The sequence below is a fragment of the Bidens hawaiensis genome, unplaced genomic scaffold (assembly GCF_021521415.1).
Source record: "Bidens hawaiensis isolate Kalapana, Puna unplaced genomic scaffold, B.hawaiensis_p1.1 tig00030237_1, whole genome shotgun sequence".
In the NCBI taxonomy this organism is placed as follows: domain Eukaryota; kingdom Viridiplantae; phylum Streptophyta; class Magnoliopsida; order Asterales; family Asteraceae; genus Bidens; species Bidens hawaiensis.
The window spans coordinates 94,343-107,518 of record NW_027495035.1 but is presented as its reverse complement, the minus strand read 5'-3'; positions in this window follow the sequence as shown (position 1 = coordinate 107,518).

Below are 13,176 nucleotides of genomic sequence, written 5' to 3'. Positions count from 1 at the left end.
CGAGTGTTTCCCTATATGTGTTTGTTTTAATCACATGTGTTGTTGGCAATCAAAGAAGCCACAAGCAAATTGGTTATTTGTAAACACAAATTATGAACAAGAGATTTTATATGGAATGGAACTTTAACTGATAAACTGATGAATCAGATTACAATCTTACAGCCAATATAAACATATGAGGCGTAGCTTTCTGAATCAGTGCTCCGATTAACATCGCTTCTATCCAAATGGTGCCACTTTTGTAACCCTAACCAAATGGTGCCGCTTTTATAACCCTAAGCGCCTATTAGTCCTAATCACATATTTACGTGTATGCCCCTGCTACCAATTAATATTTACATAATAATACACTTATTATTATATCCTATGCATTGTATTTGTATGTAATTAATACTTCATGTGTTACTCATAAATGTCGATCACGATTTCATGGCAGAGTTTCAATAATGTGAGTATTCCTCTTTTTATGCTAATTTCAAGATACATAGAAAAGAATGAGTTCGTGTCATGATCAGTGCTCTAATCCAGTCACTTTTCGGGAGGCTGAGATATGTGTTTCGTTTTATGTACGTTGTTTTCGTCTTTGTTCTTTAACTATTGATCTGATATTTTTCTATGCATATTTCCAAATTGCGTTGATAAGTTTAATTAATTCATGTTCCAACTATTGATTTGTGTGTTGAAGGCTGCTCCAACCATATGTTGATCATAGCATGTTGATTACTCATAGCAAGCACATATCATCTCTATCAGGTAAAATCAAGATATTCTTAATCTTGTTTAAGCATTCCTTTTCATCGTATATCAGATGGTACTGTTGGAAAATGGAAATCAATTCTCGATGATCCACTATCTGGTTCTTCACTTACTAATAGATCTGGAATTTTTTTGAATAAAGCTTAGTTACTCAAACAGATGTTCAAGTATACTCTAGCTTGGCGTCCGGTTGATAATCTTATGTTCCTTTGTTTACACTATTAACCAATGAACAGAAAAACGACACGAACATGCTTCCACATTGGTGAAATAAAAAGTAATTACTTGAATGAATGAGCATGAACAAATTGCTGGGCTCATTTCAATCTTCATTTTTAAAGATCGAGCCTGGCTCATTTATAATAAATACTGGGCCCGCTTAGGCTCGCGAGCTTGCTTATTCACGTTTATGCTAGACATGATTCAAGCTTTTAGCTAGCCAATCTCAAGTACCTCACGAACAGCTTGGCTCGTTCACACCCCTAACTTACTATCACGGTTCCTTACCGTTTACCAATCAACAAACTGCACAGCCCGTTTAGTTTTGATACTGGCAACTGCAGCATTAATATCTTCAGCAACAATACCACGAAACAACAAATAACAAGCCACGTACTTTCCATGCCTTGGATCACACTTATCCATCATGCTAGTGGGTTCAAACACTGAGTTTATGTTTTCTGGAACCGACAGGCACCGGCACAAGTTAGTTGGTTTGGAACTCAGTTATATCAACATTAAGTGCTCCATCAAAACAGAGGGAGGTGATTAATGATGATATGACCAATGTTGTAAAAATAGGTCAATAAGGAAAAGTACTCTCCGAGTACTCGCTATAAGGTATGACCAATGTTTCTTTAACTCCGCCTAGTTTCTAAGAATCGATCAAAGGTGGTCAACCTCAACCGGAATCACATCTAGTGGCCGATTTCGACTTAAAAAGTAGAATATAATTCATATTTCTATAATATTTAAGAACGAATATCATTTTTTTTAATTAATGATTAGCAATGTTTAGTATAACTTTAGTATTTAAAAAGTATTTCTCTTATTTATATAGGCATTCACCTATTTTGTTATAAATATTAGTAAAGTTGTGATATTTGACATATGTATAATTTCTAAAAATTAATTTTCTTTATAGTTGCCATGTCCGAGTAAGCTTCCCCGGGTACATTCACTTAGGTCCGCTAGCGATTTTTGAAACCTTGGATATGACTAGCAATCCGTTCAAGTTGGTCAAGTGATCTGTTACAGATGTCATAAATAGGTCCTATTACCATGTCGAGAGTACAGGAGTGTCCGGTGTTGTCCATGGAGCAGATCGCGAGTGAGAGCTTGTCGAGGTTTCCAAGAAAAAGCATGGAGATCATTGACCGTGAGTACATTAATATTCTGGTTAGGATCATCGGAATGTGATTCGATTCAGTGATTGTAAATGTAGGCAGTTTTGGTCTTTGTTCTTTAATTATTGTTCTGATATTTTTATGCATATTTCTAAATTGCGTTGATAAGTTTAGTTAACGTTTTGATCAGATTCTAACTATTGTTTTAGTGTTCTGAATGCTGCACAGCATACGTTGATCATAGCATTTTGAGCGGTCGTAGCCGTCGCATGTATTTGCTAGGTAAAATCTAGATATCCAAATTCTTGTTTACAAGATTCTGAGATTTGAAAATGAAACATTTCTTTTTATCGTATATCATATGGTGTTGGGAGATACGGCCATGGAAAAGTGGAAACTGGATTTTGATGATCCGCCACCGTTTGGTTCTTTAGTTACTACTAGATCGAATGCCGATACTAGTGTTAGTTCCATTTTGTTTTAGTCTTTTGTATTGTAATTATATGTTTTGGGTTTTAGTTGTTAGTTTTGGATGTGTAGGCCCAAGGGAAATAATTTAACCAAGCCAATGGGGCATTTGATGTGACATGTTTCTTATGCATGCTTCTCTATAAATAGAGAAGCATGCCATGAGAGATGTCGGGGTTGTTCATTAATAGAAAACCTTTTGTTAACTCTTTCTTTCCTTCTCTCATCTCTCTCTTTCTCTCTACTCGAAAATAACCTCTCAAGATCCAAGACTGCTTAGGTGGCTTAATGTGATTTCCGCTAGCACTAAGCTCGGTTGATCCAAGATTATTGTTAGATCCACCCGCGTTGGGACCTACAATTGGTATCAGAGATTCGGCTCACTAGCTGAGGGTTTTGGATCACAACCTTGGGTTTTGATCTTGAGAAGAAGAAAACAAGTGTTCTTGTAAAGAAAAATTCACAAAAACCACAAAAATAATCGACCAAAATCTTCATAAAATGTCTTAGAGTGTGTTCTTGGTGAAGAACAACAAGAGTATTAGCCTTAGATCCAAAGATTTTGGGTTTAAAAGTGTTAAAGTTGGTGTTTAAGGGTTTGAAAAGTGTTGAAATTACTAAGTGAAAATTTTCGCTTCTCATGGCATGAAAATCAGTGTACCAACCTTTGACCTAGTACTGACAAGTTAGGTGGAACAGATCCCAAGAAGGATTTTCTGAACTTTTTCGCTTAAGAAGGTTTTTCGCTTTGCATAGGTTTTTCGCTTCGCGTGTCTTTTTGCTTCGCGTGTCGTTTCGTTTCGCATGGCTTTTCGCATCGCTTAGTTTTTCGCTTCGCCTACTTTTCGCATCGTCTAATGTTTCGCTTCGCTCAGAATTTCGCTTCGCATCACTGTTCATCTTCACAACTTTTTTGCTTCGCTTTACTGTTCACAACTTTTTCGCTTCACATAGACTTTGTTTCGCACGAAAAAGTTGCCTATGTTGATTTTTAAGCTATTTGAAGGTTGTTATGTGTTTAAGACTGCCAAGACCATGACAAGCATTGATTCTGAGTTGTTCAAGGGGTATTTGCTGTTGGAAAACCATGTGGGAACACCTCAAAAGCCTCCAAAATTCATGACCTTAGAAGATAGTTTTGCACACTTCAAATGGAGGTTCATTCTCATTAACTGATTCTGACTTGATGAGATGCTTTGTACAAGGTCCTTATGTTCCCGTAACTGTTACTCAAGCTGGGGAACAACTAAAAACTTCTGAAAATTATGACGAAAATGATAGGACCTTGGTAGAGCAAGATAAGAAGGCATATTTTACTTTAACATTCTGTCTTTCAAATGAGATTACTAAAACCCTAAAAGAACATACAACTGCCAAGGGTTTGTGGGATGCTCTTGTTGAGAAGGTGGAAGGAAATGCAGAAATTAGGGAAAACAAGAAAGCCCTATTGAAAGAAGAATTCAACATGTTCAATCATCATCAAGGTGAGAATGTGTTGGATTTGATGAAGAGGTTTGAGAAGTTAATGGTTAGAGTTAGAGCTGCAAGTGTCAACATCACTAACTCTGAAGTCAATCACAAGTTGATAAACTCTCTGTCAGTCATACAGCTGGAGTACCAACACAATTACAATCAAAAGAACCATAAATTTGAATGCCATGACAAACTCTAATTTGATCTCAATCATCAAGTCATTTGAAATGGACGAACAGATGAGAATGAACAATCATCTGAGTTCTCTGAATTAAGCAGTGCATCAACAATTCCTACTACTTTCATAAGGAAAACCCAACCGAATGTGTATACTAAAAGTTAGCTGGCTGAGTGAGTTCTAGTTAATCAATTTAACATACAATACATTCCTATCCTTACTCATACGCGTCTGAAGATATGTATTCATACCTTACTTTGCTATTACTTCTTTCACACATACTTTATATACATGCATACGTACTTACATACTTTCTTTCATAAAACCCTATGGTATACCATAAGCTATTCTATCTTAAACATCTAAGATATCATAAGGGTCTGGTCCCTAACATCTCAGATATTATAATATAAGGGTCTGGTCCCTATCATCTTAGATATTATAAGGTTCTGATCCCTATCATCTCAGATATTATAAGGGTCTGGTCCCTATCATCTCAGATATTAGGAGGGTGTGGTCCCTATCATCTCAGAAGATATTAAGAGGGTCTGGTCCTATCATCTCAGATATTATGAGGGTCTGGTCCCTATCATAAGCGCATACTTTACTTGTTTGATGTGTATAATATTTACATACACATTCATTCAAATAACCATCATATAGTAATAACATTCAATGCATGATCATACATGTATCATATACCTATCACTTAAGATATGCATTTTAACTGCCACATAGGAGTATGCACACAGCCCTGAAAACATAACCAGGAAATGGGGCTAGAACTCACCTGGAGTCGGTTTCTCTCGCCGTTAATGGTAATGCCCTTCCTTAGTTGTGCACGGCTAACTGTACAATACATTACGTGTGTCAATTATCCATTACTACTACTTCCTATATCTAAGTTAATGAAACTCTCAACTAACGCGGATCCGGGGGCAACGCCACTAGTAGCGGGGTCTAGGGGCAGCTCCTAGCAGGGTCCAAGGGGCAGAGCCCCTGGCTGGGTTCAGCTCGGAAAAAATTTATTTTCATTAACAGTCCTTTAACAAAAACGCATCAGAAAATTTATAGGGTCACATTTTAATAACAACTTAAACAATTTCACATGGGAGGAATTTTGCATAGAATTTCGCTTCGCATAACCTGTTTCGCTTCTCAAGGCTGAGTGAAGCGAAACGCCTGTTTCGCTTCTCATGGCTGAGCGAAGCGAAATGCCTTCTTTTCTTCGTTTTTACCATTTCAAAGCCATTTTACTTCGTGGCTCTTCCTCAAAACCTTATTTTATACTCTTTCTCAACTTTCGACACATTCTGACCCCATGCACCTGATCCTGAACCCATCTCTCAAAGTCTAAACACCACCTTTTTATCTTAAAGTGCACCCGAGAGGTTATAACTTACAAAGTTTATATTTTTCTTACATTTCACAACCCGATCTATCATTATATCTGTTTGCATGCCGATTCTGACTATAAAACTTAACCATTTAAACCGAAACCTACCTTTTGCTTCGGGTTCGAGTTCTGATCCGGACAATACGTAGATCTGGATGTGATTCTTGTTATTTGATGATGTCTACACACGAGATTCTTCCTCTTTTTACACGGATTTGGATCCGGAATGTAGAGAGAAAGTGTGTGTGTGGTGAAAGGTAACAAAATGGTGAAAGGGTGAAGATGTTAGGCTTATATAGGGGGCATGGGCCCCACAACCCACTCACAATTCCAAATCCAAATATTATCCAAACATTTAACACACGACTAACTTAACGACACAGTTAATAACAAAACTTTCCGTCATTTATTATTTAACAAAAAGTTGGATGTTACAGGAGGGTAGGGTGGTCGACCGACTCGACACCCGTTAAGCCGGAATTTTTTTGATTTTTTTAGATTTATATATATTCTATGAAAAAATATATGTATATTTAATGTTTAAACTCAATTACTCTCTTGGAAATAAGAATTCATCTTTTACTCTTTCTCTTTTTCTCTTATTTTGTTTTAGTGTGTTTTGTTGATCCGAGATCCGGATAAACTTGGTGATTTCCGCTCTCCTAGTTTACGTATTGATCCTAGATTAGTTGTTAGATCCATAACGAGATCTGTAATTGGTATAAGAGCTTTAGGTCAACAATTGAGGTTCTCGGATCTTTCTTATTCAGGTTTTGATAAAGAAAGTTAGTGTTTTTGAAGTTTTGAAGTTTTGAAGTTTTAAAGTTTTGAAGATTTGAAGGTTTGAAGTGTTGAAGATTTGAGGATTGCAAGTTTTATTTGCAAGCTGGTCTCTTATTTGCAAACTGTTCTCTCATTTGCAACATGTTCTCTCATTTGCGACCTGTCCTCTCATTTGCAACCAATTCTCTCATCTACAATCAGTTTTTCTCTCATTTGCAAACAGTTTTTTTCTCTCATTCGCATCCTAACTCTTATCAAACTTGCACTCCTAACTCGCTGATCCAATTAGCATCGCCACCTAACTCGCATTCGCAAACCCCTAACTCGCAAATACCTTTCTCATATCCAATTCCTATCTCGCAAAAGCCACTTATCTCATAAAAGCCTATCAATCTTTAAAAAACCTTGTCAATCTTGCAAATTCCCGCAAAACTCTTTTACTCACATTATCCATCTTGCAAGTTCCAAAACTTAGAAACTTTTCAAGTTTATATATTTTCGTCTTGCAACATCAAATATGGCTTCCGAAGCAGAATCTCTCTTTAAGTTTGCTGGCATGGCATTTGTGAGGAGTGAGAGCACTGGTGATAAAAAAAAAATTAAGACTAGTGGAGAAGATCAAGTGTTGCATGATGAAGACTGACGATGGAAGCTCACATATAACAAATCAAACTAATTAGGTCATTCCCGAGGTACACAAACTCTTATGCTCTCAAGCTTGTACTAGTAAAATAGAAAGCCTCAAAAGAGAAAATGTTAACCCGTATAGATGAACTTGTTAACCTGTATAGATAAACTTCAATACTATAAGATTAACTTAACTAAATCTAGAAAATGTTAATTAACGGAACTAAGTCTCATAAAAATGATTGGCTACTCTAAATCTTAAATTGTTTGATGTCACTACTAGTCGGGACTTTTATAAAAACAAAATAAAAGAACTCAACAAAGAAGTAGATGCACTTAAGATAGAACTGCTTGATAGAAAAATTCAAGTCGATAAATTTGAGATTGCTTCCAAGACTCTAGGGGGAATTATTAATTCTCAGTTGGGGTTAAACAAAAGGTGGGAATTGGGTTTGATCGTGTTACTGTACCACCTCCGTTTAACAACAATTATACTATTTATCATAGATTTGAGATTAATGTGAAGCCAGGAGATGAGATGGTATATGGTGTTGGTCATGTGCCAAAATATGAACCATCCAATCCTCTGGCATCCTACATGATTAACTCTATTGGTAAACCTAAAAATGCTAACAGTGATTCGCCTTGTGAAGCAGGTGGAGTAGTTAGTGAGAAGGCTAAGGAGGGTGTTCCTTGTGTTAAGGAATATTTGGATGTTTGAAATTTGAATTCAGATTTGGGTTGTAATAACTTAGTTAAACAACTTGGCATTATTTCTGTTTGTGACACCGTTAACTTGTTTCCCGTTTGTTAAACAATTAATGATCAAACTCCTTCTGTTAAAGATGGCATCTCTTTACATCCTGACAGTCTTCATTAGATAAGACTAGCAAAAGGACTTGTGATGTGTTTCTAAATGGACTTGTTGATAATGAAAATAAATTTTTTCAAAAAACAAATCAGGATTTTGTAAAACAAAAACAATTTGATAATATGGTTGAGAATGTTTGTGATGTTGTGAATGATTCTCATTGTGCTGATATGGTTGAAAATACTTGTGTTGAATTGAATGATGATGTTTGTGTTGATATACCAAATATTTCTTCTACTATTTGTGAGATTAAGGATTAAACTACTAAAATTAAAGTGTTTGAAAATGTTAATCAAGAAATTACATCTAGTAAGTATGTTCCACCATGTAATCGACAAACAACTAATCAAAATCCTCAATATTACAATTTTGTAGATAGAAACTATTATGGTAATTTTGGTTATGTTTTTGGAAATGTTGAAACATATGCAAATTTGTTTGATGATTGAGGTTATTGTTCTCATCCCTTTCTTCTCCATCATTTTATCAATTTCACAATGCTGCTTATGAGTATTACAGTCGTCCCAAAAGAAAGTGTTGCTATATGTGTGGTCACCCTTCTCACGCGGCAAGACATTGCAAGTAAGGATACTCATCGGGTCAACCCGATCGGGTTTCGAGTTAATCAGGTCGGGTTAGTCAGGTTTTCCTTAAAAAATATCTAACCCGCAACCCGACCCTATTAAGGTTCGGGTTAGTCGGGTTCGGGTTATTCGGGTTTCGGGTTTGTCGGGTCGGGTTAGTCGGGTTAATCGGGTTAACCATATTACTTTATAATTTTAAGTTGTTTTTTTATGTTTTTAACTTGTATGTCGCAAAATTTCTCATTTCACTCAATTTTCAATTTCTTTTACAAGCAATTATCTTATAATTACATATATAGACTTGTAAACGAATCGAACGGACATGAACAAAGGTATGCCGGTGTTCTTTCGTTTAACTTTTAACGAACACAAACACTTAACAAAACAAATATTTGTGTTCATATTAGTTAGTTAAAAACTAAGCATGTTCGTGTTTTGATGTATATCGGATAACCCTCACAACTAAGCTTTAAATATAAAACAAAAATCCTAAAACCACACACAACCAGCAAGTGTACCGATCACAAGTAGTATAGACCTAGGAAGTCCGAGTATCGAACACGTGGACACGTAAGACGCTAACGATCACTAACCCTAGACAAGACCTACCTAAGAATAATATTTAATTGATTTTTGATTTCTTTTAACTTAACTAACTAAACTGACAGACAAAGCTTACCAAAAATAGAAAACTTAACGGGGAACTAACTGTGTTAACTTCGGATGGAGAAAAACGTCTACCTAGGTTTGAATCAAATTATAGGCCTAACAAGCTAATGGATTGGATGACTTCAAGATACCGGCCCCTAAAGATGACACAACTAAGGATCGCTCGGGCTCACTGGATCACATCTCGGTCTCACTCAACAAACCCTAACTACTCTTAATCGGCTAAAACGACCAAACCGGGAAACAATTGTTAACGTGTTCTAATGTTGACTCACCTCTCGGTCTCACCAACACTCGACGCTAATGGGAAAATACTACACAACCAAGGATAGAGGAACAATTCAACTTAAACCAAAATAGATCAACTAGTCGCTCAAAACACCTAAACCTGACAAGAAACGAACTCGCTCTCGCGCAATCCTTAGTCTAGCATGCAAAGACAATGAGACGACCCTAACTTCTTATCGCCTCTCTGTCTCTAAGAAGGTGCCTAACCGCTGTACTTTAACCTCAAATTCACACAACAAAACCCTACGGTTGTACCTACTGCAAACAAACCCTAAACACAAAGTCTAGAATTAAACAACGCACCGATCAATCAACACAAAACTAATTAACCGACACACAAGGTTTATGCAATGAATTACTAAAATTTCCAGCCACTGAACACAACCTATTTCATGTCTAAATCAAACTTTACAATAACAATTAACATCTATTAATCAAACAATCCATAAAACTCATCAAACATGAACAATTATCATCATTCCTATGTAGAACTAACAAGATTAGCCTCTCATAATTTTTGGACAGCAGCAAATAATCATTAAAATCACCATAAAACTCATACCAATCATCTCAAAAATCATTCAACAATCAATACTAATCAATAACAAGTCAATCCTTAAAAACAATTGCAAAACTAGTTAACAATTCAAAAAGAATAAGAAAGATTGATGAACAATAGTGTAAAAGAAAGGATATGTGATGAATATGGGCTGCTTCTTGGCCGTGAAAACTGATGGTGAATGATCCCGACACTTGTTTCTTGCCTCTTCTTCTTTCCTTAGCCGCCACAAGCTCCAACCCTAAGCCGAAAAAACTTTTCTCTCCTTGGCTGCTGTCCCTTTCTACGATCGGACCAGGCTCCCTAGGTTAGGGTTTTTTTTTCTTTTTTATGTTATAATGTAATAGGATCTTGGGCTTTTCTAATATGTAACCGGGCCGGGCCTTAAGCTTTGTCTTGAAATTGTATGCGTAAAAGACCCGTAAGCTCTCCGAAAAGCTCGGTTTTTCTTCCTTTCCAACCTTTGCCTACAAGATAAATAAAAATATGTAAAACCTATCTAAAACAAGTAAAAGTACATAAAATATAATATAATACGTAGATAAAAGGTGCGGAAAATACGTGTGTTTTACAACACATCAAATATCCCCACACTTAAGACTTTTTCGTCCCTGAAAAAGAATACTACACAGGATCATATCCGAGTTCAACCGACTACTCTTGGTTTTATTTATTTATTTAATATTATTATTAATACATATATATTTTTTTAAAGTATTAGAACAAGTGACCCGTTACCCAAATATCTCTTCCAACTTTCACCTAATAAGCTAGATCAGGTCAATTGCCGGTATTGCTGTCCACTTAAACCATGCCCCTAATACTTACCGAGGCAAATAAGGCGTGGCGATTCTATTAATTTGCATTACTAAGTGGAACCCACACCTAAAGGCCCTGCTGCCACTTCACCAATTCCATTATATTACCGGGCTGAGTCATCCCAACTTGACTTAAACCTATTTCCACATGATTAAAACATTTCGACTCATATACAAACTATAAACTCTAGCTCTCTTTCAAGTGCACGCAATTACAAATGCATTCTTTTTTTTTTTTTTTAAGTACATGGCTTTGCATGAATAAAAACAAATACAAAAGATAAAACAACTAATATACAGACTATCATGTGACTCGAGGCTTGAGTATGACCCGGCTTTTCATTCCAGTCATGTCACGAGTTTAGTTAAACAAACAAAACCCCTAAGATGTTTCCCACTAAAGTCAGGTCATTTAAAAGGTTCAATTAGGTCAACAACCAAACCGCCCTTTCATTCTCAAAGGCTGAGCCTACCGACACATCGATTACCGAGTCTAAACCGTTCAATTACCATACATTACGTGCGGGTCTAATGGGCACTGGTCTTATTTATTATATATATATACATATATATTTGAAAACACCAAGAAGTTATAAAATAACCACTACTCGGTAATAATATCATTTCCTGTTTAACGTAGAGAAAACAAATTTCAAGGGACTATTTTTTTTTTAAATTTCTACAACTAAGTAAAATAAACCCCATCACCACCCTTAGAACGAAATCATCCTCGACGAGAAAAAAGAAAATAAATAAATAAAAATAAGAATAAAACAAAAATTAAAAGGATAATATACAAGACTAAAACAAAGAACGGGTTACTCCCCTGGTTTGTGTGCAGAATCATCAATAGCTGTGTAGTACCCTAACGACCGTATAGCATTTCATTCGTGGCCGCAACCTCGGGAGAACCTGTTCCAAAACGCCATCGTAGCTACCATGCGCATAATATAACTTGCAAAACTCAAACTCGCTCGCATGTAGCGACGTAACACAGAAAACAAAAACATAAAGAAATAAACATATTTTTGTGTTTTTGGTTTTTATAATTTTTTTTTATTATTTATTTTTATTTTTTTATATATTTTTTTCAATAATGGAACGCCCCTTAAATCAACCGACTCGAATGGAGATTGAGTACGAGCGGTTTCATCTTGGAACATCCTGAAATTGACATAACAAATAAAACAGATAGCACAAACATATAACAAAAATACAAACTCTACAACTCGGGCAGTCTCCCGAGTGGTGCATCCACACGTCTACGTCTCGGAGAGCAAGTCAAGGTAGAATACCTCAACCGTCTGAAAAGTCAACGGCTCGCCAATGTAGTGCTTCAGTCTATGACCGTTCACCTTAAACTTCCCACCTTTATCCTCTATCTCAACAGTGCCGTACGGGAAAACCTTAGTGACCGTGAACGGTCCCGACCATCGGGATCTCAACTTTCCCGGGAATAACCTCAACCGAGAATTATACAATAAGACCAAATCCCCATACTTGAACTGCTTGTTACCCTTCAACTTTATATCATGCAGTTCCTTCATCCGCTCCTTATACCTGAACGACTGGGCGTAGGCGTGATCTCTCAGCTCCTCTAACTCGTGAAACTGGTGGAACCGAGTGGCCTCCGCGGCGGACATATCAAGATTGACCCTATGTAGGGCCATGAAGCTCGGTGCTCTAACTCAACAGGCAGGTGGCATGCCTTCTCTTAAATCATCCGAAACGGTGTGGAACCGGTCGGAGTTTTGTAGGCTGTACGGAAGGCCCACAACACATCATCCAACTTGTCGGACCAATCCCGACGATTCGAACCAACCGTTTTCTCAAGAATACGTTTGATCCCCCGGTTACTCAATTCTACCTGCCCACTAGTCGATGGGTGGTAGGCGGTTGCAAGCCAATGGGTGACCCCATAGCGTCGCAACGCCTTCTCCATCTGCACATTGCAGAATTGAGTACCTCTGTCACTGATCATCGCCTTCGGGACACCAAAACGAGCAAAAAGGCTCTTGAGAAAACGGAGTACAACTCGGGCATCATTAATGGGTAAGGCCTAGGCCTCAACCCACTTCGAGACATAATCAACAGCCACAAGTATGTACTTATTCCCACGCGAAGATGGAAACGGTCCTATGAAATCAATGCCCCAAACATCGAAAACCTCACAAACCTGAATAGCATTTTGGGGCATTTCATTTCGCGACAAAATGTTGCCAACACGCTGGCAATGATCACAACTCCTCACAAACGCGTGCGCATCCTTAAAAATCGAATGCAAATAAAAACCACAATAAAAAACCTTCTTCCCCGTCAAACTCGCACCGTGGTGACCTCCTGTCGGTCCAACATGGCAA